We start from the raw sequence: 26930 nt of genomic DNA on the forward strand, positions 1-26930 counted from the left end.
TGTGGCTTGAGGTTCCATGATAGCGTCTGCTTATTTTCCGAAAGTTAGCCTTTAACTTCCTTAAACTCTGATTCACTGTTATGACTGTGTTGATGATCCTAACATCCTACAGTTAAGGAAATCACTTATTCTCAATGAAAATGGTGCATTGTTTCTAACAAACCTTTGTGTACTTGCTTGTGAATTAGTCATTTTTTGAAATGTCATGGCCTGTGTTGAAAGTTGGGCTAATATCTTGCCTGACCCTTGAGTTCTTCCTTGATATAATACAAGCATTTCTTCTTACATTTGCACCAGAAAAAATGTTTTCTCCTTCTTTTTCTTGTTTCTCACTTACTCAGGCGCTCGTATACCAAGGCACAAATCTCACAGTATTTCACTACTGTGCTTTGAAAATCCCACTTTGTCTCGGTTGGAGTTGGAGGGGTAATGACACTTTATTCAGGATGTTAATGCAGAGTCCCAGGTAGAGAAGAGGTGCCCTGAGTGCTTAAAGGAATTGAAGAGATATTTTCCAGAATTAATGAGAAATTAGAATTAGACATAGGTATTAAAAACACGAGAATAAAGAACTAAGCAACAGATAAGGGAGAATAAAATATTCTGTTATATCATCTGCTTTTGATGGAACAGAAAATGTACTTGTTTTCATATATCGAGGTTGAGGACATTGATTTCGGTCACTTAATTGACAAATAGATTTGAGTAGTTTAGAAAGGGCCTCATCTTAGTGAAGACAAAGTGGGAAAATTATAGACAAGTTCCTTGCTCTCACAGTGTCTATATTCTAGTATGTTAAGACAGAAAAACAAACAATAAAAATAATTAAGATAATTTCAAATGGACAGTTGGGAGGGGGGAATAAAACCGGTTTATGGGAAAGAGAGTAAGGATCGAAGTGTCAGAGGGATAGTTCAGGGAGGTATTTTGAAGCTGTGATGAGCTGATGCCAATTGCAAAGGAGGATTAGAAAGGGCAGTAGCAAGTGTAAAGTGGGAAAGGAAGTCCGTGACGTTTTGGCAGAATATGAATTATTAGGCATGTATGAGTTAAGTTATATATCCAGAAAGGAGTCTTCACGAACTCTTAACATACTTTCAAAGTCATAAGTGTTGTGACTCCTTAGTTAAAGAACATCTGAGACACTCAGCTTTACAGAAGGGAGAAAATGGTGATAATATTTACAAATATCCTATAACTTATATGTGCCACACAAATGTTTGACTTCACATTCTTATTGGAGAAATATTGTTTGAGTGTAAGTTATGTGCCAGGCACTGTTCTCAGAGCTGATTATGCAGTGATGGACAGAATAGATATGGTTTCTCTTGTTTAGCATCAATATCCAGAGATTTGCCTGGAAAGGTATTCGAAGTAATGCAATAAAGATAGAAGAATTTTCACTAACCCATGGGTATTGTGGAAAGAAAGTGTGTGTTGGCAGGGTATTGAAAAGTGAAGTGTCTATCCCAGGTAATTTGTGAAGTAAAATTGATAGTTGTGAATTTAAAAGATGACAGAAAAGGAAAGAAACTGAAGAATAACAAAAAGTGGAGTGGAGATATATTTTCTTTATGCTTATCGTTGTGGATGAAACATAGCAGGGTGATCAGATTAGACCAGTGCCCAATATCAGAAAAAAATAGGTAGAAAGATTTCTCAACTGAAAGAAAATTTTCTAGTCATGAATGTTCTCAGAAAACGAAATCAGCAGCTTCGTGAAAATTCCTGTTGAAGGCACTCTATAGACTACTGGATCATAGCTCCTGTTTTGTTGTTGAAATGTGGGATTCCAGTAGAAGGAATCACCTTCCAGAGTTTATACTCCCTTCCAACTTGGATTTCATAATTGTTACTATAAAAAGTTACTTTAATTTTGATCAGAAAGGAAAGAGGAGAAATAACAGCTGATACCACAGACATACAAAAAATCATAAGCGATACTATGAACAGTTATATGCCAACAAATTGGACAGCTTAGAAGAAACAGACAAATTTCTGGAAACATACAGACTGACTAGACGGAATCAAGAAGAAACAGAAAATTTGAACAGTTTGATCACTATAAGTGAAGTCGAATCTGTAATTTGAAAAACTCCGGGCAAACAAAAGTCCAGGACCAGAGAACTTCACAGGGGAATTCTATCAAACATAAAAAGAAGAACTTATACCAATCCTTCTCAAAATGTTCCAAAAAACTGAAGATGAGCAAACACTCCCAAATTCATTCGACAAGGCCACCATTACCCTGATACCAAAACCAGACAGAGAGATTATAGAAAAAAGAAAATTATAGTCCAATAACTTCGAGGAACATAGATGCAAAAGTCCTCAACAAAATATTAGCTAACCAAATCCAATAATACAAGAAAGGATCATACGCCATGATCAAGTTGGATTTATTCCAGGGGCACAAGGATGGATTAGCATGTGCAAATCAATCAATGTGATACACCACATCAAAAATAAGAGAGACAAAAAAAATCACATGATCACATCAATAGATGCAGAAAAAGCATTTGAAAAAATTCAACATCGATTCACGATAAAAATCCTTGCCAAAGTGGGTGCAGAGGGAAAATACATTAACATAATAAAGGCCATTTCCAACAAACCAACAGACAACATAATACTCAATGGTGAAAAGGTGAAAGCCTTCCTCCTCAATTCAGGAACAAGACAAGGATGATGACCCTCGCCACTTCTACTTAAATTGGAAGTTCTAGCCGCAGCAGTCATAAGAAAAAGAAATTAAATGTATGCAGATTGGAAAGGAAGAGTTAACCCCGTAACTATTTGCAGATGATATGGTACTTCATATAGAGAACTCTACAGTCTCCACCCAAAAACCATTAGAACCGAGAAACAAATTCAGTAGGTTGCATGATACAAGATTAATATAGAGAAATCTGTTGTGTTTCTATACACTAATGATGAAATGTTAGGAAGAGAAAGTAAAACAAATCCCATTTAAAACTGCATCAAAAATTACCTAGGAAGAAACTTAAACAAGGAGGTGAAATATCTATACTCTGAAAACTATAAAATTTGATGAAGGAAATCGAAATTGATAGAAAGAAAAGGAAATATATCCTGTGTCCTTAGATTTGAAGAATTAATATTATAAAAATGGCCATACCTCCCTCCCAATGAAATCTACAGATTTAATGCAATCCCTATCAAAATACCTGTGACATTTTTCACAGAACTAGAACTAATATTTTTAAAATTTACAGAACTATGACAGATAATCCTTAAACAACCCTGAAATTCGTAGAAGAACTATTTCTTAAACTAGGACAACCAAAGACCCCCAGTTTTCAAAGCACTCTTCATAATAAAGGACAAAGCTAGAGGTTCAACCCTACCAGACTTCAGACTATATACTACAGTGTGGTATTTGCTCCAAAACAGACACATAGGTCAGTGGAACAGAATACAGAGCCCAGAAATAATCCCACACACTTATGATCAATTAATCTATGACAAAAGAGGCAGGAATATACAGAGAGAAAAGACAGTCTCTTCAACAAGTGGTGCTGGGAAAATTGGACAGCCATGTATATAACAATGAGAGTAGAACATTCCCTCACACCATATACAAAAACAAACTCAAAATGGGCTAAAGACCTGAATGTAAGACCTGAAAATATAAAACTCTTAGAAGAAAACACAGGCAGAACACTCTTTGACATAAATTGTAGCATTACTTTTTTGGATCTGTATCCTAAGGCAAAAGAAATAAAAGCAAAAATAAACAAATGGGACATAATTACACTTAAAAGGTTTTGCACAGCAAAGGAAGCAGTTGAAAAGATCAAAAGACACCCTACGAAATGTGAGAAAATATTTGGAAATGATGTGACTGAGTAGGTGTTAATGTCCAAATTATACAAACATCTCATACAACTCAAAGGCAAAACAAACAAACAACCCAACCAAAAAATCAGTTATTGGGCACATGATGCCACTGAGACAATTCTTCAGCAGAACAAATTAAAATGATGCTCTTTAAAGAAAACTGGAGTATTCAAAATAACGAGCTCATTTTAAAGGAACTATTACTGATTGTCAACAGTGACTGGCATATAATGGTTGCTTGCATATTTGTTGTCTATGTCAGGGAATGGATGGTATGCTTTGCCAATTACTGGCAGTATATAAAGGTCCATGGGAAGTAGACGACACACACACTTCAGAAACATCCTCTTGCAACCCACCGGAATCCACTTCCCTTGACAACATGTGTTGCAACTACTACGGCAACCCTTGTGGCTATGGTCGTGGATTTAGTCCCTATTACAGCTGTGGATATGGGACTCGCTATGGCTGTGGATATGGCTCAGGATACGGCTGTGGATATGGCTCCCCTTATGGCTGTGTTTATGGAACAGGATATGGCTGTGGATATGACGCTGGCTACTGCTGCTACTGGCCAGTTTGCTATAGGAGATGTTATTCTTCTTGCTGCTAAAACATCACCGTCCAAACCTCGTGTGTTCCTGAAATGACACATCTAAAGATAATGAGATTCAAGGATCTATAACCCATGATTTCTATATCCAGGAAACTACATGCCGAACAGAGGCTTTGACCTCCAGCTACCCATTTTTAGATTGACATCTTTGTGGTTTGAGGTTCCATGAAAGCGTCTGCTTATTTTCCGAAAGTTAGCCTGTAACTTCCTTAAACTCTGATTCACTGTTATGACTGTGTTGATGATCCTAACATCCTACAGTTGGGGAAATCACTTATTCTCAATAAAAATGGTGCATTGTTTCTAACAAACCTTTGTGTACTTGCTTGTGAATTAGTCATTGTATGAGATGTTATGGCCTCTGTTGAAAGTTGGGCTAATATCTTGCCTGAACCTTGAGTTCTTCCTTGATATAATACAAACATTTCTTCTTACATTTGCACCAGAAAAAAATGTCTTCTCCTCCTATTTCTTGTTTCTCACCTACTCAGGCGCTCATACACCCAGGCACAAATCTCACAGTATTTCACTACTGTGCTTTGCAGATCCCACTTTGTCTAGGTTGGAGCTGGAGGGGAAAGAGGAGGGGGAATGACACTTTATTCAGGATGTTAATGCAGAGTCCCAGGTAGAGAAGAGGTGCCCTGAGTGCTTAAAGGAATTGAAGAGATATTTTCCAGAATTAATGAGAAATTAGAATTAGACATAGGTATTAAAAACACGAGAATAAAGAACTAAGCAACAGATAAGGGAGAATAAAATATTCTGTTACATCATCTGCTTTTGATGGAACTGAAAGTGTATTTGTTTTCATATATCGAGGTTGAGGAAATTGATTTCGGTCACTTAATTGACAAATAGATTTGAGTAGTTTAGAAAGGGCCTCATCTTAGTGAAGACAAAGTAGGAAAATTATAGACAAGTTTCTTGCTCTCACAGTTTCTATATTCTAGTATGTTAAAACAGAAAAACAAACAGTAAAAATAATTAAGATAATTTCAAACTGACAGTTGGGAGGGGGGAATAAAACCGGTTTATGGGAAAGAGAGTAAGGATCGAAGTATCAGAGGGATAGTTCAGGGAGGTATTTTGAAGCTGTGATGAGCTCATGCCAAATGCAAAGGAGGATTAGAAAGGGCAGTAGCAAGTGTAAAGTGGGAAAGGAAGTCCGTGACGTTTTGACAGAATATGATTTACTAGGCATGTATGAGTTAACTTATATATCCAGAAAAGAGTCTTCACGAACCCTTAACATACTTTCAAAGTCATAAGTGTTGTGACTCCTTAGTTAAAGAACATCTGAGACACTCAGCTTTACAGAAGTGAGAAAATGGTGATATTATTTACAAATATCCTATAAGTTATATGTGCCACACAAATATTTGACTTCATATTCTTATTGGAGAAATATTGTTTGAGTGTAAGTTATGTGCCAGGCACTGTTCTCAGAGCTGATTATGCAGTGATGGACAGAATAGATATGGTTTCTGTTGTTTTGCATCAATATCCAGATGTTTGCCTGGAAAGGTATTCGAAGTAATGCAATAAAGATAGAAGAATTTTCACTAACCCATGGGTATTGTGGAAAGAAAGTGTGTGTTGGCAGGGTATTGAAAAGTAAAGTGTTCATCCCGGGTAATTTGTGAAGTAAAATTGATAGTTGTGAATTTAAAAGATGACAGAAAAGGAAAGAAACTGAAGAATAACAAAAAGTGGAGTGGAGATATATTTTCTTTATGCTTATTGTTGTGGATGAAACATAGCAGGGTGATCAGATTAGACCAGTGACCAATATCAGAAAAAAATAGGTAGAAAGATTTCTCAACTGAAAGGAAATTTTCTAGTCATGAATGTTCTCAGAAAACGAAATCAGCCGCTTCGTGAAAATTCCTGTTGAAGGCACTCTATAGACTACTGGATCATAGCTCCTGTTTTGTTGTTGAAATGTGGGATTCCAGTAGAAGGAATCACCTTCCAGAGTTTATACTTCCTTCCAACTTGGATTTCATAATTGTTACTATAAAAAGTTACTTTAATTTTGATCAGAAAGGAAAGAGGAGAAATAACAGCTGATACCACAGACATACAAAAAATCATAAGCGATACTATGAACAGTTATATGCCAACAAATGGGACAGCCTAGAAGAAACAGACAAATTTCTGGAAACATACAGAATGACTAGACTGAATCAAGAAGAAACAGAAAATTTGAACAGATTGATCACTATAAGTGAAATCGAATCTGTAATTTGAAAAACTCCCAGCAAACAAAAGTCCAGGACCAGAGAGCTTCACAGGGGAATTCTATCAAACATAAAAAGAAGAACTTATACCAATCCTTCTCAAAATGTTCCAAAAAATTGAAGATGAGCAAACACTCCCAAATTCATTCGACAAGGCCACCATTACACTGATACCAAAACCAGACAGAGAGATTATAGAAAAATGAAAATTATAGTCCAATATCTTCGAGGAATATAGACGCAAAAGTCCTCAACAAAATATTAGCTAACCACATCCAATAATAGAAAAAAGGATCATACGCCATGATCAAGTTGGATTTATTCCAGGGGCACAAGGATGGATTAGCATGTGCAAATCAATCAATGTGATACACCACATCAAAAATAAGAAAGACAAAAATCACATGATCACATCAATAGATGCAGAAAAAGCATTTGAAAAAATTCAACATCGATTCAGGATAAAAATCCTTGCCAAAGTGGCTGTAGAGGGAAAATACATTAACATAATAAAGGCTATTTCCGACAAACCGACAGCCAACATAGTACTCAATGGTGAAAAGGTGAAAGCCTTCCTCCTCAATTCTCGAACGAGACAAGGATGATGACTCTCGCCACTTCTACTTAAATTGGAAGTTCTAGCCGCAGCAGTCATAAGAAAAAGAAATTAAATGTATGCAGATTGGAAAGGAAGAGTTAACCCCGTAACTATTTGCAGATGATATGGTACTTCATATAGAGAACTCTACAGTCTCCACCCAAAAACCATTAGAACCGAGAAACAAATTCAGTAGGTTGCATGATACAAGATTAATATACAGAAATCTGTTGTGTTTCTATACACTAAGGATGAAATGTTAGGAAGAGAAAGTAAAACAAATCCCATTTAAAACTGCATCAAAAATTACCTAGGAAGAAACTTAAACAAGGAGGTGAAATATCTATACTCTGAAAACTATAAAATTTGATGAAGGAAATCGAAATTGATAGAAAGAAAAGGAAATATATCCTGTGTCCTTAGATTTGAAGAATTAATATTATAAAAATGGCCATACCTCCCTCCCAATGAAATCTACAGATTTAATGCAATCCCTATCAAAATACCTGTGACATTTTTCACAGAACTAGAACAAATATTTTTAAAATTCACAGAACTACGACAAATAATCCTTAAACAACCCTGAAATTCGTAGAAGAACTATTTCTAAAACTAGGACAACCAAAGGCCCCCGGTTTTCAAAGCACTCTTCATAATAAAGGACAAAGCTAGAAGTTCAACCCTACCAGACTTCAGACTATATACTACAGTGTGGTATTTGCTCCAAAACAGACACATAGGTCAGTGGAACAGAATACAGAGCCCAGAAATAATCCCACACACTTATGATCAATTAATCTATGACAAAAGAGGCAGGAAGATACAGAGAGAAAAGACAGTCTCTTGAACAAGTGGTGCAGGGAAAACTGGACAGCCATGTATATAACAATGAGAGTAGAACATTCCCTCACACCATATACAAAAACAAACTCAAAATGGGCTAAAGACCTGAATGTAAGACCTGAAAATATAAAACTCTTAGAAGAAAACACAGGCAGAACACTCTTTGACATAAATTGTAGCATTACTTTTTTGGATCTGTATCCTAAGGCAAAAGAAATAAAAGCAAAAATAAACAAATGGGACATAATTACACTTAAAAGGTTTTGCACAGCAAAGGAAGCAGTTGAAAAGATCAAAAGACACCCTACGAAATGTGAGAAAATATTTGCAAATGATGTGGCTGAGTAGGTGTTAATGTCCAAATTATACAAACATCTCATAAAACTCAAAGGCAAAACAAACAAACAACCCAACCAAAAAATCAGTTATTGGGCACATGATGCCCTTGAGACAATTCTTCAGCAGAACAAATTAAAATGATGCTCTTTAAATAAAACTGGGGTATTCAAAATAACGAGCTCATTTTAAAGGAACTATTACTGATTGTCAACAGTGACTGGCATATAATGGTTGCTTGCATATTGTTGTCTATGTCAGGGAATGAATGGTATGCTCTGCCAATTACTGGCAGTATATAAAGGTCCATGCGAAGTAGACGACACACACACTTCAGAAACATCCTCTTGCAACCCACCGGAATCCACTTCCCTTGACAACATGTGTTGCAAGTACTACGGCAACCCTTGTGGCTATGGCCGTGGATTTAGTCCCTATTACAGCTGTGGATATGGGACTCGCTATGGCTGTGGATATGGCTCAGGATACGGCTGTGGATATGGCTCCCCTTATGGCTGTGTTTATGGAACAGGATATGGCTGTGGATATGACACTGGCTACTGCTGCTACTGGCCAGTTTGCTATAGGAGATGTTATTCTTCTTGCTGCTAAAACATCACCGTCCAAACCTCGTGTGTTCCTGAAATGACACATCTAAAGATAATGAGATTCAAGGATCTATAACCCATGATTTCTATATCCAGGAAACTACATGCCGAACAGAGGCTTTGACCTCCAGCTACCCATTTTTAGATTGACATCTTTGTGGTTTGAGGTTCCATGAAAGCGTCTGCTTATTTTCCGAAAGTTAGCCTGTAACTTCCTTAAACTCTGATTCACTGTTATGACTGTGTTGATGATCCTAACATCCTACAGTTGGGGAAATCACTTATTCTCAATAAAAATGGTGCATTGTTTCTAACAAACCTTTGTGTACTTGCTTGTGAATTAGTCATTGTATGAGATGTTATGGCCTCTGTTGAAAGTTGGGCTAATATCTTGCCTGAACCTTGAGTTCTTCCTTGATATAATACAAACATTTCTTCTTACATTTGCACCAGAAAAAAATGTCTTCTCCTCCTATTTCTTGTTTCTCACCTACTCAGGCGCTCATACACCCAGGCACAAATCTCACAGTATTTCACTACTGTGCTTTGCAGATCCCACTTTGTCTAGGTTGGAGCTGGAGGGGAAAGAGGAGGGGGAATGACACTTTATTCAGGATGTTAATGCAGAGTCCCAGGTAGAGAAGAGGTGCCCTGAGTGCTTAAAGGAATTGAAGAGATATTTTCCAGAATTAATGAGAAATTAGAATTAGACATAGGTATTAAAAACACGAGAATAAAGAACTAAGCAACAGATAAGGGAGAATAAAATATTCTGTTACATCATCTGCTTTTGATGGAACTGAAAGTGTATTTGTTTTCATATATCGAGGTTGAGGAAATTGATTTCGGTCACTTAATTGACAAATAGATTTGAGTAGTTTAGAAAGGGCCTCATCTTAGTGAAGACAAAGTAGGAAAATTATAGACAAGTTTCTTGCTCTCACAGTGTCTATATTCTAGTATGTTAAAACAGAAAAACAAACAGTAAAAATAATTAAGATAATTTCAAACTGACAGTTGGGAGGGGGGAATAAAACCGGTTTATGGGAAAGAGAGTAAGGATCGAAGTATCAGAGGGATAGTTCAGGGAGGTATTTTGAAGCTGTGATGAGCTCATGCCAATTGCAAAGGAGGATTAGAAAGGGCAGTAGCAAGTGTAAAGTGGGAAAGGAAGTCCGTGACGTTTTGACAGAATATGATTTATTAGGCATGTATGAGTTAACTTATATATCCAGAAAAGAGTCTTCACGAACCCTTAACATACTTTCAAAGTCATAAGTGTTGTGACTCCTTAGTTAAAGAACATCTGAGACACTCAGCTTTACAGAAGTGAGAAAATGGTGATATTATTTACAAATATCCTATAAGTTATATGTGCCACACAAATATTTGACTTCATATTCTTATTGGAGAAATATTGTTTGAGTGTAAGTTATGTGCCAGGCACTGTTCTCAGAGCTGATTATGCAGTGATGGACAGAATAGATATGGTTTCTGTTGTTTTGCATCAATATCCAGATGTTTGCCTGGAAAGGTATTCGAAGTAATGCAATAAAGATAGAAGAATTTTCACTAACCCATGGGTATTGTGGAAAGAAAGTGTGTGTTGGCAGGGTATTGAAAAGTAAAGTGTTCATCCCGGGTAATTTGTGAAGTAAAATTGATAGTTGTGAATTTAAAAGATGACAGAAAAGGAAAGAAACTGAAGAATAACAAAAAGTGGAGTGGAGATATATTTTCTTTTTGCTTATCGTTGTGGATGAAACATAGCAGGGTGATCAGATTAGACCAGTGACCAATATCAGAAAAAAATAGGTAGAAAGATTTCTCAACTGAAAGGAAATTTTCTAGTCATGAATGTTCTCAGAAAACGAAATCAGCCGCTTCGTGAAAATTCCTGTTGAAGGCACTCTATAGACTACTGGATCATAGCTCCTGTTTTGTTGTTGAAATGTGGGATTCCAGTAGAAGGAATCACCTTCCAGAGTTTATACTCCCTTCCAACTTGGATTTCAAAATTGTTACTATAAAAAGTTACTTTAATTTTGATCAGAAAGGAAAGAGGAGAAATAACAGCTGATACCACAGACATACAAAAAATCATAAGCAATACTATGAACAGTTATATGCCAACAAATGGGACAGCCTAGAAGAAACAGACAAATTTCTGGAAACATACAGAATGACTAGACTGAATCAAGAAGAAACAGAAAATTTGAACAGATTGATCACTATAAGTGAAATCGAATCTGTAATTTGAAAAACTCCCAGCAAACAAAAGTCCAGGACCAGAGAGCTTCACAGGGGAATTCTATCAAACATAAAAAGAAGAACTTATACCAATCCTTCTCAAAATGTTCCAAAAAATTGAAGATGAGCAAACACTCCCAAATTCATTCGACAAGGCCACCATTACCCTGATACCAAAACCAGACAGAGAGATTATAGAAAAATGAAAATTATAGTCCAATATCTTCGAGGAATATAGACGCAAAAGTCCTCAACAAAATATTAGCTAACCACGTCCAATAATAGAAAAAAGGATCATACGCCATGATCAAGTTGGATTTATTCCAGGGGCACAAGGATGGATTAGCATGTGCAAATCAATCAATGTGATACACCACATCAAAAATAAGAAAGAAAAAATCACATGATCACATCAATAGATGCAGAAAAAGCATTTGAAAAACTTCAACATCGATTCCGGATAAAAATCCTTGCCAAAGTGGCTGTAGAGAGAAAATACATTAACATAATAAAGGCCATTTCCGACAAACCGACAGCCAACATAGTACTCAATGGTGAAAAGGTGAAAGCCTTCCTCCTCAATTCTCGAACGAGACAAGGATGATGACTCTCGCCACTTCTACTTAAATTGGAAGTTCTAGCCGCAGCAGTCATAAGAAAAAGAAATTAAATGTATGCAGATTGGAAAGGAAGAGTTAACCCCGTAACTATTTGCAGATGATATGGTACTTCATATAGAGAACTCTACAGTCTCCACCCAAAAACCATTAGAACCGAGAAACAAATTCAGTAGGTTGCATGATACAAGATTAATATACAGAAATCTGTTGTGTTTCTATACACTAAGGATGAAATGTTAGGAAGAGAAAGTAAAACAAATCCCATTTAAAACTGCATCAAAAATTACCTAGGAAGAAACTTAAACAAGGAGGTGAAATATCTATACTCTGAAAACTATAAAATTTGATGAAGGAAATCGAAATTGATAGAAAGAAAAGGAAATATATCCTGTGTCCTTAGATTTGAAGAATTAATATTATAAAAATGGCCATACCTCCCTCCCAATGAAATCTACAGATTTAATGCAATCCCTATCAAAATACCTGTGACATTTTTCACAGAACTAGAACAAATATTTTTAAAATTCACAGAACTACGACAAATAATCCTTAAACAACCCTGAAATTCGTAGAAGAACTATTTCTAAAACTAGGACAACCAAAGGCCCCCGGTTTTCAAAGCACCCTTCATAATAAAGGACAAAGCTAGAAGTTCAACCCTACCAGACTTCAGACTATATACTACAGTGTGGTATTTGCTCCAAAACAGACACATAGGTCAGTGGAACAGAATACAGAGCCCAGAAATAATCCCACACACTTATGATCAATTAATCTATGACAAAAGAGGCAGGAAGATACAGAGAGAAAAGACAGTCTCTTGAACAAGTGGTGCTGGGAAAACTGGACAGCCATGTATATAACAATGAGAGTAGAACATTCCCTCACACCATATACAAAAACAAACTCAAAATGGGCTAAAGACCTGAATGTAAGACCTGAAAATATAAAACTCTTAGAAGAAAACACAGGCAGAACACTCTTTGACATAAATTGTAGCATTACTTTTTTGGATCTGTATCCTAAGGCAAAAGAAATAAAAGCAAAAATAAACAAATGAGACATAATTACACCTAAAAGGTTTTGCACGCAAAGGAAGCAGTTGAAAAGATCAAAAGACACCCTATGAAATGTGAGAAAATATTTGCAAATGATGTGACTGAGTAGGTGTTAATGTCCAAATTATACAAACATCTCATACAACTCAAAGGCAAAACAAACAAACAACCCAACCAAAAAATCAGTTATTGGGCACATGATGCCCTTGAGACAATTCTTCAGCAGAACAAATTAAAATGATGCTCTTTAAATAAAACTGGGGTATTCAAAATAACGAGCTCATTTTAAAGGAACTATTACTGATTGTCAACAGTGACTGGCATATAATGGTTGCTTGCATATTGTTGTCTATGTCAGGGAATGAATGGTATGCTCTGCCAATTACTGGCAGTATATAAAGGTCCATGCGAAGTAGACGACACACACACTTCAGAAACATCCTCTTGCAACCCACCGGAATCCACTTCCCTTGACAACATGTGTTGCAAGTACTACGGCAACTCTTGTGGCTATGGCCGTGGATTTAGTCCCTATTACAGCTGTGGATATGGGACTCGCTATGGCTGTGGATATGGCTCAGGATACGGCTGTGGATATGGCTCCCCTTATGGCTGTGTTTATGGAACAGGATATGGCTGTGGATATGACACTGGCTACTGCTGCTACTGGCCAGTTTGCTATAGGAGATGTTATTCTTCTTGCTGCTAAAACATCACCGTCCAAACCTCGTGTGTTCCTGAAATGACACATCTAAAGATAATGAGATTCAAGGATCTATAACCCATGATTTCTATATCCAGGAAACTACATGCCGAACAGAGGCTTTGACCTCCAGCTACCCATTTTTAGATTGACATCTTTGTGGTTTGAGGTTCCATGAAAGCGTCTGCTTATTTTCCGAAAGTTAGCCTGTAACTTCCTTAAACTCTGATTCACTGTTATGACTGTGTTGATGATCCTAACATCCTACAGTTGGGGAAATCACTTATTCTCAATAAAAATGGTGCATTGTTTCTAACAAACCTTTGTGTACTTGCTTGTGAATTAGTCATTGTATGAGATGTTATGGCCTCTGTTGAAAGTTGGGCTAATATCTTGCCTGAACCTTGAGTTCTTCCTTGATATAATACAAACATTTCTTCTTACATTTGCACCAGAAAAAAATGTCTTCTCCTCCTATTTCTTGTTTCTCACCTACTCAGGCGCTCATACACCCAGGCACAAATCTCACAGTATTTCACTACTGTGCTTTGCAGATCCCACTTTGTCTAGGTTGGAGCTGGAGGGGAAAGAGGAGGGGGAATGACACTTTATTCAGGATGTTAATGCAGAGTCCCAGGTAGAGAAGAGGTGCCCTGAGTGCTTAAAGGAATTGAAGAGATATTTTCCAGAATTAATGAGAAATTAGAATTAGACATAGGTATTAAAAACATGAGAATAAAGAACTAAGCAACAGATAAGGGAGAATAAAATATTCTGTTACATCATCTGCTTTTGATGGAACTGAAAGTGTATTTGTTTTCATATATCGAGGTTGAGGAAATTGATTTCGGTCACTTAATTGACAAATAGATTTGAGTAGTTTAGAAAGGGCCTCATCTTAGTGAAGACAAAGTAGGAAAATTATAGACAAGTTTCTTGCTCTCACAGTGTCTATATTCTAGTATGTTAAAACAGAAAAACAAACAGTAAAAATAATTAAGATAATTTCAAACTGACAGTTGGGAGGGGGGAATAAAACCGGTTTATGGGAAAGAGAGTAAGGATCGAAGTATCAGAGGGATAGTTCAGGGAGGTATTTTGAAGCTGTGATGAGCTCATGCCAATTGCAAAGGAGGATTAGAAAGGGCAGTAGCAAGTGTAAAGTGGGAAAGGAAGTCCGTGACGTTTTGACAGAATATGATTTACTAGGCATGTATGAGTTAACTTATATATCCAGAAAAGAGTCTTCACGAACCCTTAACATACTTTCAAAGTCATAAGTGTTGTGACTCCTTAGTTAAAGAACATCTGAGACACTCAGCTTTACAGAAGTGAGAAAATGGTGATATTATTTACAAATATCCTATAAGTTATATGTGCCACACAAATATTTGACTTCATATTCTTATTGGAGAAATATTGTTTGAGTGTAAGTTATGTGCCAGGCACTGTTCTCAGAGCTGATTATGCAGTGATGGACAGAATAGATATGGTTTCTGTTGTTTTGCATCAATATCCAGATGTTTGCCTGGAAAGGTATTCGAAGTAATGCAATAAAGATAGAAGAATTTTCACTAACCCATGGGTATTGTGGAAAGAAAGTGTGTGTTGGCAGGGTATTAAAAAGTAAAGTGTTCATCCCGGGTAATTTGTGAAGTAAAATTGATAGTTGTGAATTTAAAAGATGACAGAAAAGGAAAGAAACTGAAGAATAACAAAAAGTGGAGTGGAGATATATTTTCTTTTTGCTTATCGTTGTGGATGAAACATAGCAGGGTGATCAGATTAGACCAGTGACCAATATCAGAAAAAAATAGGTAGAAAGATTTCTCAACTGAAAGGAAATTTTCTAGTCATGAATGTTCTCAGAAAACGAAATCAGCCGCTTCGTGAAAATTCCTGTTGAAGGCACTCTATAGACTACTGGATCATAGCTCCTGTTTTGTTGTTGAAATGTGGGATTCCAGTAGAAGGAATCACCTTCCAGAGTTTATACTCCCTTCCAACTTGGATTTCAAAATTGTTACTATAAAAAGTTACTTTAATTTTGATCAGAAAGGAAAGAGGAGAAATAACAGCTGATACCACAGACATACAAAAAATCATAAGCAATACTATGAACAGTTATATGCCAACAAATGGGACAGCCTAGAAGAAACAGACAAATTTCTGGAAACATACAGAATGACTAGACTGAATCAAGAAGAAACAGAAAATTTGAACAGATTGATCACTATAAGTGAAATCGAATCTGTAATTTGAAAAACTCCCAGCAAACAAAAGTCCAGGACCAGAGAGCTTCACAGGGGAATTCTATCAAACATAAAAAGAAGAACTTATACCAATCCTTCTCAAAATGTTCCAAAAAATTGAAGATGAGCAAACACTCCCAAATTCATTCGACAAGGCCACCATTACCCTGATACCAAAACCAGACAGAGAGATTATAGAAAAATGAAAATTATAGTCCAATATCTTCGAGGAATATAGACGCAAAAGTCCTCAACAAAATATTAGCTAACCACATCCAATAATAGAAAAAAGGATCATACGCCATGATCAAGTTGGATTTATTCCAGGGGCACAAGGATGGATTAGCATGTGCAAATCAATCAATGTGATACACCACATCAAAAATAAGAAAGACAAAAATCACATGATCACATCAATAGATGCAGAAAAAGCATTTGAAAAACTTCAACATCGATTCAGGATAAAAATCCTTGCCAAAGTGGGTGTAGAGAGAAAATACATTAACATAATAAAGGCCATTTCCGACAAACCGACAGCCAACATAGTACTCAATGGTGAAAAGGTGAAAGCCTTCCTCCTCAATTCTCGAACGAGACAAGGATGATGACTCTCGCCACTTCTACTTAAATTGGAAGTTCTAGCCGCAGCAGTCATAAGAAAAAGAAATTAAATGTATGCAGATTGGAAAGGAAGAGTTAACCCCGTAACTATTTGCAGATGATATGGTACTTCATATAGAGAACTCTACAGTCTCCACCCAAAAACCATTAGAACCGAGAAACAAATTCAGTAGGTTGCATGATACAAGATTAATATACAGAAATCTGTTGTGTTTCTATACACTAAGGATGAAATGTTAGGAAGAGAAAGTAAAACAAATCCCATTTAAAACTGCATCAAAAATTACCTAGGAAGAAACTTAAACAAGGAGGTGAAATATCTATACTCTGAAAACTATAAAATTTGATGAAGGAAATCGAAATTGATAGAAAGAAAAGGAAATATATCCTGTGTCCTTAGATTTGAAGAATTAATATTATAAAAATGGCCATACCTCCCTCCCAATGAAATCTACAGATTTAATGCAATCCCTATCAAAATACCTGTGACATTTTTCACAGAACTAGAACAAATATTTTTAAAATTCACAGAACTACGACAAATAATCCTTAAACAACCCTGAAATTCGTAGAAGAACTATTTCTAAAACTAGGACAACCAAAGGCCCCCGGTTTTCAAAGCACCCTTCATAATAAAGGACAAAGCTAGAAGTTCAACCCTACCAGACTTCAGACTATATACTACAGTGTGGTATTTGCTCCAAAACAGACACATAGGTCAGTGGAACAGAATACAGAGCCCAGAAATAATCCCACACACTTATGATCAATTAATCTATGACAAAAGAGGCAGGAAGATACAGAGAGAAAAGACAGTCTCTTGAACAAGTGGTGCTGGGAAAACTGGACAGCCATGTATACAACAATGAGAGTAGAACATTCCCTCACACCATATACAAAAACAAACTCAAAATGGGCTAAAGACCTGAATGTAAGACCTGAAAATATAAAACTCTTAGAGGAAAACACAGGCAGAACACTCTTTGACATAAATTGTAGCATTACTTTTTTGGATCTGTATCCTAAGGCAAAAGAAATAAAAGCAAAAATAAACAAATGGGACATAATTACACTTAAAAGGTTTTGCACAGCAAAGGAAGCAGTTGAAAAGATCAAAAGACACCCTACGAAATGTGAGAAAATATTTGCAAATGATGTGACTGAGTAGGTGTTAATGTCCAAATTATACAAACATCTCATACAACTCAAAGGCAAAACAAACAAACAACCCAACCAAAAAATCAGTTATTGGGCACATGATGCCCTTGAGACAATTCTTCAGCAGAACAAATTAAAATGATGCTCTTTAAATAAAACTGGGGTATTCAAAATAACGAGCTCATTTTAAAGGAACTATTACTGATTGTCAACAGTGACTGGCATATAATGGTTGCTTGCATATTGTTGTCTATGTCAGGGAATGAATGGTATGCTCTGCCAATTACTGGCAGTATATAAAGGTCCATGCGAAGTAGACGACACACACACTTCAGAAACATCCTCTTGCAACCCACCGGAATCCACTTCCCTTGACAACATGTGTTGCAAGTACTACGGCAACTCTTGTGGCTATGGCCGTGGATTTAGTCCCTATTACAGCTGTGGATATGGGACTCGCTATGGCTGTGGATATGGCTCAGGATACGGCTGTGGATATGACTCCCCTTATGGCTGTGTTTATGGAACAGGATATGGCTGTGGATATGACCCTGGCTACTGCTGCTACTGGCCAGTTTGCTATAGGAGATGTTATTCTTCTTGCTGCTAAAACATCACCGTGCAAACCTCGTGTGTTCCTGAAATGACACATCTAAAGATAATGAGATTCAAGGATCTATAACCCATGATTTCTATATCCAGGAAACTACATGCCGAACAGAGGCTTTGACCTCCAGCTACCCATTTTTAGATTGACATCTTTGTGGTTTGAGGTTCCATGAAAGCGTCTGCTTATTTTCCGAAAGTTAGCCTGTAACTTCCTTAAACTCTGATTCACTGTTATGACTGTGTTGATGATCCTAACATCCTACAGTTGGGGAAATCACTTATTCTCAATAAAAATGGTGCATTGTTTCTAACAAACCTTTGTGTACTTGCTTGTGAATTAGTCATTGTATGAGATGTTATGGCCTCTGTTGAAAGTTGGGCTAATATCTTGCCTGAACCTTGAGTTCTTCCTTGATATAATACAAACATTTCTTCTTACATTTGCACCAGAAAAAAATGTCTTCTCCTCCTATTTCTTGTTTCTCACCTACTCAGGCGCTCATACACCCAGGCACAAATCTCACAGTATTTCACTACTGTGCTTTGCAGATCCCACTTTGTCTAGGTTGGAGCTGGAGGGGAAAGAGGAGGGGGAATGACACTTTATTCAGGATGTTAATGCAGAGTCCCAGGTAGAGAAGAGGTGCCCTGAGTGCTTAAAGGAATTGAAGAGATATTTTCCAGAATTAATGAGAAATTAGAATTAGACATAGGTATTAAAAACACGAGAATAAAGAACTAAGCAACAGATAAGGGAGAATAAAATATTCTGTTACATCATCTGCTTTTGATGGAACTGAAAGTGTATTTGTTTTCATATATCGAGGTTGAGGAAATTGATTTCGGTCACTTAATTGACAAATAGATTTGAGTAGTTTAGAAAGGGCCTCATCTTAGTGAAGACAAAGTAGGAAAATTATAGACAAGTTTCTTGCTCTCACAGTGTCTATATTCTAGTATGTTAAAACAGAAAAACAAACAGTAAAAATAATTAAGATAATTTCAAACTGACAGTTGGGAGGGGGGAATAAAACCGGTTTATGGGAAAGAGAGTAAGGATCGAAGTATCAGAGGGATAGTTCAGGGAGGTATTTTGAAGCTGTGATGAGCTCATGCCAATTGCAAAGGAGGATTAGAAAGGGCAGTAGCAAGTGTAAAGTGGGAAAGGAAGTCCGTGACGTTTTGACAGAATATGATTTACTAGGCATGTATGAGTTAACTTATATATCCAGAAAAGAGTCTTCACGAACTCTTAACATACTTTCAAAGTCATAAGTGTTGTGACTCCTTAGTTAAAGAACATCTGAGACACTCAGCTTTACAGAAGTGAGAAAATGGTGATATTATTTACAAATATCCTATAAGTTATATGTGCCACACAAATATTTGACTTCATATTCTTATTGGAGAAATATTGTTTGAGTGTAAGTTATGTGCCAGGCACTGTTCTCAGAGCTGATTATGCAGTGATGGACAGAATAGATATGGTTTCTGTTGTTTTGCATCAATATCCAGATGTTTGCCTGGAAAGGTATTCGAAGTAATGCAATAAAGATAGAAGAATTTTCACTAACCCATGGGTATTGTGGAAAGAAAGTGTGTGTTGGCAGGGTATTAAAAAGTAAAGTGTTCATCCCGGGTAATTTGTGAAGTAAAATTGATAGTTGTGAATTTAAAAGATGACAGAAAAGGAAAGAAACTGAAGAATAACAAAAAGTGGAGTGGAGATATATTTTCTTTTTGCTTATCGTTGTGGATGAAACATAGCAGGGTGATCAGATTAGACCAGTGACCAATATCAGAAGAAAATAGGTAGAAAGATTTCTCAACTGAAAGGAAATTTTCTAGTCATGAATGTTCTCAGAAAACGAAATCAGCCGCTTCGTGAAAATTCCTGTTGAAGGCACTCTATAGACTACTGGATCATAGCTCCTGTTTTGTTGTTGAAATGTGGGATTCCAGTAGAAGGAATCACCTTCCAGAGTTTATACTCCCTTCCAACTTGGATTTCAAAATTGTTACTATAAAAAGTTACTTTAATTTTGATCAGAAAGGAAAGAGGAGAAATAACAGCTGATACCACAGACATACAAAAAATCATAAGCAATACTATGAACAGTTATATGCCAACAAATGGGACAGCCTAGAAGAAACAGACAAATTTCTGGAAACATACAGAATGACTAGACTGAATCAAGAAGAAACAGAAAATTTGAACAGATTGATCACTATAAGTGAAATCGAATCTGTAATTTGAAAAACTCCCAGCAAACAAAAGTCCAGGACCAGAGAGCTTCACAGGGGAATTCTATCAAACATAAAAAGAAGAACTTATACCAATCCTTCTCAAAATGTTCCAAAAAATTGAAGATGAGCAAACACTCCCAAATTCATTCGACAAGGCCACCATTACCCTGATACCAAAACCAGACAGAGAGATTATAGAAAAATGAAAATTATAGTCCAATATCTTCGAGGAATATAGACGCAAAAGTCCTCAACAAAATATTAGCTAACCACATCCAATAATAGAAAAAAGGATCATACGCCATGATCAAGTTGGATTTATTCCAGGGGCACAAGGATGGATTAGCATGTGCAAATCAATCAATGTGATACACCACATCAAAAATAAGAAAGACAAAAATCACATGATCACATCAATAGATGCAGAAAAAGCATTTGAAAAACTTCAACATCGATTCAGGATAAAAATCCTTGCCAAAGTGGGTGTAGAGAGAAAATACATTAACATAATAAAGGCCATTTCCGACAAACCGACAGCCAACATAGTACTCAATGGTGAAAAGGTGAAAGCCTTCCTCCTCAATTCTCGAACGAGACAAGGATGATGACTCTCGCCACTTCTACTTAAATTGGAAGTTCTAGCCGCAGCAGTCATAAGAAAAAGAAATTAAATGTATGCAGATTGGAAAGGAAGAGTTAACCCCGTAACTATTTGCAGATGATATGGTACTTCATATAGAGAACTCTACAGTCTCCACCCAAAAACCATTAGAACCGAGAAACAAATTCAGTAGGTTGCATGATACAAGATTAATATACAGAAATCTGTTGTGTTTCTATACACTAAGGATGAAATGTTAGGAAGAGAAAGTAAAACAAATCCCATTTAAAACTGCATCAAAAATTACCTAGGAAGAAACTTAAACAAGGAGGTGAAATATCTATACTCTGAAAACTATAAAATTTGATGAAGGAAATCGAAATTGATAGAAAGAAAAGGAAATATATCCTGTGTCCTTAGATTTGAAGAATTAATATTATAAAAATGGCCATACCTCCCTCCCAATGAAATCTACAGATTTAATGCAATCCCTATCAAAATACCTGTGACATTTTTCACAGAACTAGAACAAATATTTTTAAAATTCACAGAACTACGACAAAGAATCCTTAAACAACCCTGAAATTCGTAGAAGAACTATTTCTAAAACTAGGACAACCAAAGGCCCCCGGTTTTCAAAGCACCCTTCATAATAAAGGACAAAGCTAGAAGTTCAACCCTACCAGACTTCAGACTATATACTACAGTGTGGTATTTGCTCCAAAACAGACACATAGGTCAGTGGAACAGAATACAGAGCCCAGAAATAATCCCACACACTTATGATCAATTAATCTATGACAAAAGAGGCAGGAAGATACAGAGAGAAAAGACAGTCTCTTGAACAAGTGGTGCTGGGAAAACTGGACAGCCATGTATATAACAATGAGAGTAGAACATTCCCTCACACCATATACAAAAACAAACTCAAAATGGGCTAAAGACCTGAATGTAAGACCTGAAAATATAAAACTCTTAGAAGAAAACACAGGCAGAACACTCTTTGACATAAATTGTAGCATTACTTTTTTGGATCTGTATCCTAAGGCAAAAGAAATAAAAGCAAAAATAAACAAATGGGACATAATTACACTTAAAAGGTTTTGCACAGCAAAGGAAGCAGTTGAAAAGATCAAAAGACACCCTACGAAATGTGAGAAAATATTTGCAAATGATGTGACTGAGTAGGTGTTAATGTCCAAATTATACAAACATCTCATACAACTCAAAGGCAAAACAAACAAACAACCCAACCAAAAAATCAGTTATTGGGCACATGATGCCCTTGAGACAATTCTTCAGCAGAACAAATTAAAATGATGCTCTTTAAATAAAACTGGGGTATTCAAAATAACGAGCTCATTTTAAAGGAACTATTACTGATTGTCAACAGTGACTGGCATATAATGGTTGCTTGCATATTGTTGTCTATGTCAGGGAATGAATGGTATGCTCTGCCAATTACTGGCAGTATATAAAGGTCCATGCGAAGTAGACGACACACACACTTCAGAAACATCCTCTTGCAACCCACCGGAATCCACTTCCCTTGACAACATGTGTTGCAAGTACTACGGCAACTCTTGTGGCTATGGCCGTGGATTTAGTCCCTATTACAGCTGTGGATATGGGACTCGCTATGGCTGTGGATATGGCTCAGGATACGGCTGTGGATATGGCTCCCCTTATGGCTGTGTTTATGGAACAGGATATGGCTGTGGATATGACGCTGGCTACTGCTGCTACTGGCCAGTTTGCTATAGGAGATGTTATTCTTCTTGCTGCTAAAACATCACCGTGCAAACCTCGTGTGTTCCTGAAATGACACATCTAAAGATAATGAGATTCAAGGATCTATAACCCATGATTTCTATATCCAGGAAACTACATGCCGAACAGAGGCTTTGACCTCCAGCTACCCATTTTTAGATTGACATCTTTGTGGTTTGAGGTTCCATGAAAGCGTCTGCTTATTTTCCGAAAGTTAGCCTGTAACTTCCTTAAACTCTGATTCACTGTTATGACTGTGTTGATGATCCTAACATCCTACAGTTGGGGAAATCACTTATTCTCAATAAAAATGGTGCATTGTTTCTAACAAACCTTTGTGTACTTGCTTGTGAATTAGTCATTGTATGAGATGTTATGGCCTCTGTTGAAAGTTGGGCTAATATCTTGCCTGAACCTTGAGTTCTTCCTTGATATAATACAAACATTTCTTCTTACATTTGCACCAGAAAAAAATGTCTTCTCCTCCTATTTCTTGTTTCTCACCTACTCAGGCGCTCATACACCCAGGCACAAATCTCACAGTATTTCACTACTGTGCTTTGCAGATCCCACTTTGTCTAGGTTGGAGCTGGAGGGGAAAGAGGAGGGGGAATGACACTTTATTCAGGATGTTAATGCAGAGTCCCAGGTAGAGAAGAGGTGCCCTGAGTGCTTAAAGGAATTGAAGAGATATTTTCCAGAATTAATGAGAAATTAGAATTAGACATAGGTATTAAAAACACGAGAATAAAGAACGAAGCAACAGATAAGGGAGAATAAAATATTCTGTTACATCATCTGCTTTTGATGGAACTGAAAGTGTATTTGTTTTCATATATCGAGGTTGAGGAAATTGATTTCGGTCACTTAATTGACAAATAGATTTGAGTAGTTTAGAAAGGGCCTCATCTTAGTGAAGACAAAGTAGGAAAATTATAGACAAGTTTCTTGCTCTCACAGTGTCTATATTCTAGTATGTTAAAACAGAAAAACAAACAGTAAAAATAATTAAGATAATTTCAAACTGACAGTTGGGAGGGGGGAATAAAACCGGTTTATGGGAAAGAGAGTAAGGATCGAAGTATCAGAGGGATAGTTCAGGGAGGTATTTTGAAGCTGTGATGAGCTCATGCCAATTGCAAAGGAGGATTAGAAAGGGCAGTAGCAAGTGTAAAGTGGGAAAGGAAGTCCGTGACGTTTTGACAGAATATGATTTACTAGGCATGTATGAGTTAACTTATATATCCAGAAAAGAGTCTTCACGAACTCTTAACATACTTTCAAAGTCATAAGTGTTGTGACTCCTTAGTTAAAGAACATCTGAGACACTCAGCTTTACAGAAGTGAGAAAATGGTGATATTATTTACAAATATCCTATAAGTTATATGTGCCACACAAATATTTGACTTCATATTCTTATTGGAGAAATATTGTTTGAGTGTAAGTTATGTGCCAGGCACTGTTCTCAGAGCTGATTATGCAGTGATGGACAGAATAGATATGGTTTCTGTTGTTTTGCATCAATATCCAGATGTTTGCCTGGAAAGGTATTCGAAGTAATGCAATAAAGATAGAAGAATTTTCACTAACCCATGGGTATTGTGGAAAGAAAGTGTGTGTTGGCAGGGTATTAAAAAGTAAAGTGTTCATCCCGGGTAATTTGTGAAGTAAAATTGATAGTTGTGAATTTAAAAGATGACAGAAAAGGAAAGAAACTGAAGAATAACAAAAAGTGGAGTGGAGATATATTTTCTTTTTGCTTATCGTTGTGGATGAAACATAGCAGGGTGATCAGATTAGACCAGTGACCAATATCAGAAGAAAATAGGTAGAAAGATTTCTCAACTGAAAGGAAATTTTCTAGTCATGAATGTTCTCAGAAAACGAAATCAGCCGCTTCGTGAAAATTCCTGTTGAAGGCACTCTATAGACTACTGGATCATAGCTCCTGTTTTGTTGTTGAAATGTGGGATTCCAGTAGAAGGAATCACCTTCCAGAGTTTATACTCCCTTCCAACTTGGATTTCAAAATTGTTACTATAAAAAGTTACTTTAATTTTGATCAGAAAGGAAAGAGGAGAAATAACAGCTGATACCACAGACATACAAAAAATCATAAGCAATACTATGAACAGTTATATGCCAACAAATGGGACAGCCTAGAAGAAACAGACAAATTTCTGGAAACATACAGAATGACTAGACTGAATCAAGAAGAAACAGAAAATTTGAACAGATTGATCACTATAAGTGAAATCGAATCTGTAATTTGAAAAACTCCCAGCAAACAAAAGTCCAGGACCAGAGAGCTTCACAGGGGAATTCTATCAAACATAAAAAGAAGAACTTATACCAATCCTTCTCAAAATGTTCCAAAAAATTGAAGATGAGCAAACACTCCCAAATTCATTCGACAAGGCCACCATTACCCTGATACCAAAACCAGACAGAGAGATTATAGAAAAATGAAAATTATAGTCCAATATCTTCGAGGAATATAGACGCAAAAGTCCTCAACAAAATATTAGCTAACCACATCCAATAATAGAAAAAAGGATCATACGCCATGATCAAGTTGGATTTATTCCAGGGGCACAAGGATGGATTAGCATGTGCAAATCAATCAATGTGATACACCACATCAAAAATAAGAAAGACAAAAATCACATGATCACATCAATAGATGCAGAAAAAGCATTTGAAAAACTTCAACATCGATTCAGGATAAAAATCCTTGCCAAAGTGGGTGTAGAGAGAAAATACATTAACATAATAAAGGCCATTTCCGACAAACCGACAGCCAACATAGTACTCAATGGTGAAAAGGTGAAAGCCTTCCTCCTCAATTCTCGAACGAGACAAGGATGATGACTCTCGCCACTTCTACTTAAATTGGAAGTTCTAGCCGCAGCAGTCATAAGAAAAAGAAATTAAATGTATGCAGATTGGAAAGGAAGAGTTAACCCCGTAACTATTTGCAGATGATATGGTACTTCATATAGAGAACTCTACAGTCTCCACCCAAAAACCATTAGAACCGAGAAACAAATTCAGTAGGTTGCATGATACAAGATTAATATACAGAAATCTGTTGTGTTTCTATACACTAAGGATGAAATGTTAGGAAGAGAAAGTAAAACAAATCCCATTTAAAACTGCATCAAAAATTACCTAGGAAGAAACTTAAACAAGGAGGTGAAATATCTATACTCTGAAAACTATAAAATTTGATGAAGGAAATCGAAATTGATAGAAAGAAAAGGAAATATATCCTGTGTCCTTAGATTTGAAGAATTAATATTATAAAAATGGCCATACCTCCCTCCCAATGAAATCTACAGATTTAATGCAATCCCTATCAAAATACCTGTGACATTTTTCACAGAACTAGAACAAATATTTTTAAAATTCACAGAACTACGACAAATAATCCTTAAACAACCCTGAAATTCGTAGAAGAACTATTTCTAAAACTAGGACAACCAAAGGCCCCCGGTTTTCAAAGCACCCTTCATAATAAAGGACAAAGCTAGAAGTTCAACCCTACCAGACTTCAGACTATATACTACAGTGTGGTATTTGCTCCAAAACAGACACATAGGTCAGTGGAACAGAATACAGAGCCCAGAAATAATCCCACACACTTATGATCAATTAATCTATGACAAAAGAGGCAGGAAGATACAGAGAGAAAAGACAGTCTCTTGAACAAGTGGTGCTGGGAAAACTGGACAGCCATGTATACAACAATGAGAGTAGAACATTCCCTCACACCATATACAAAAACAAACTCAAAATGGGCTAAAGACCTGAATGTAAGACCTGAAAATATAAAACTCTTAGAGGAAAACACAGGCAGAACACTCTTTGACATAAATTGTAGCATTACTTTTTTGGATCTGTATCCTAAGGCAAAAGAAATAAAAGCAAAAATA

This window comes from Eubalaena glacialis, chromosome 6, assembly GCF_028564815.1.
Source record: "Eubalaena glacialis isolate mEubGla1 chromosome 6, mEubGla1.1.hap2.+ XY, whole genome shotgun sequence".
Classification (NCBI taxonomy): Eukaryota; Metazoa; Chordata; class Mammalia; order Artiodactyla; family Balaenidae; genus Eubalaena; species Eubalaena glacialis.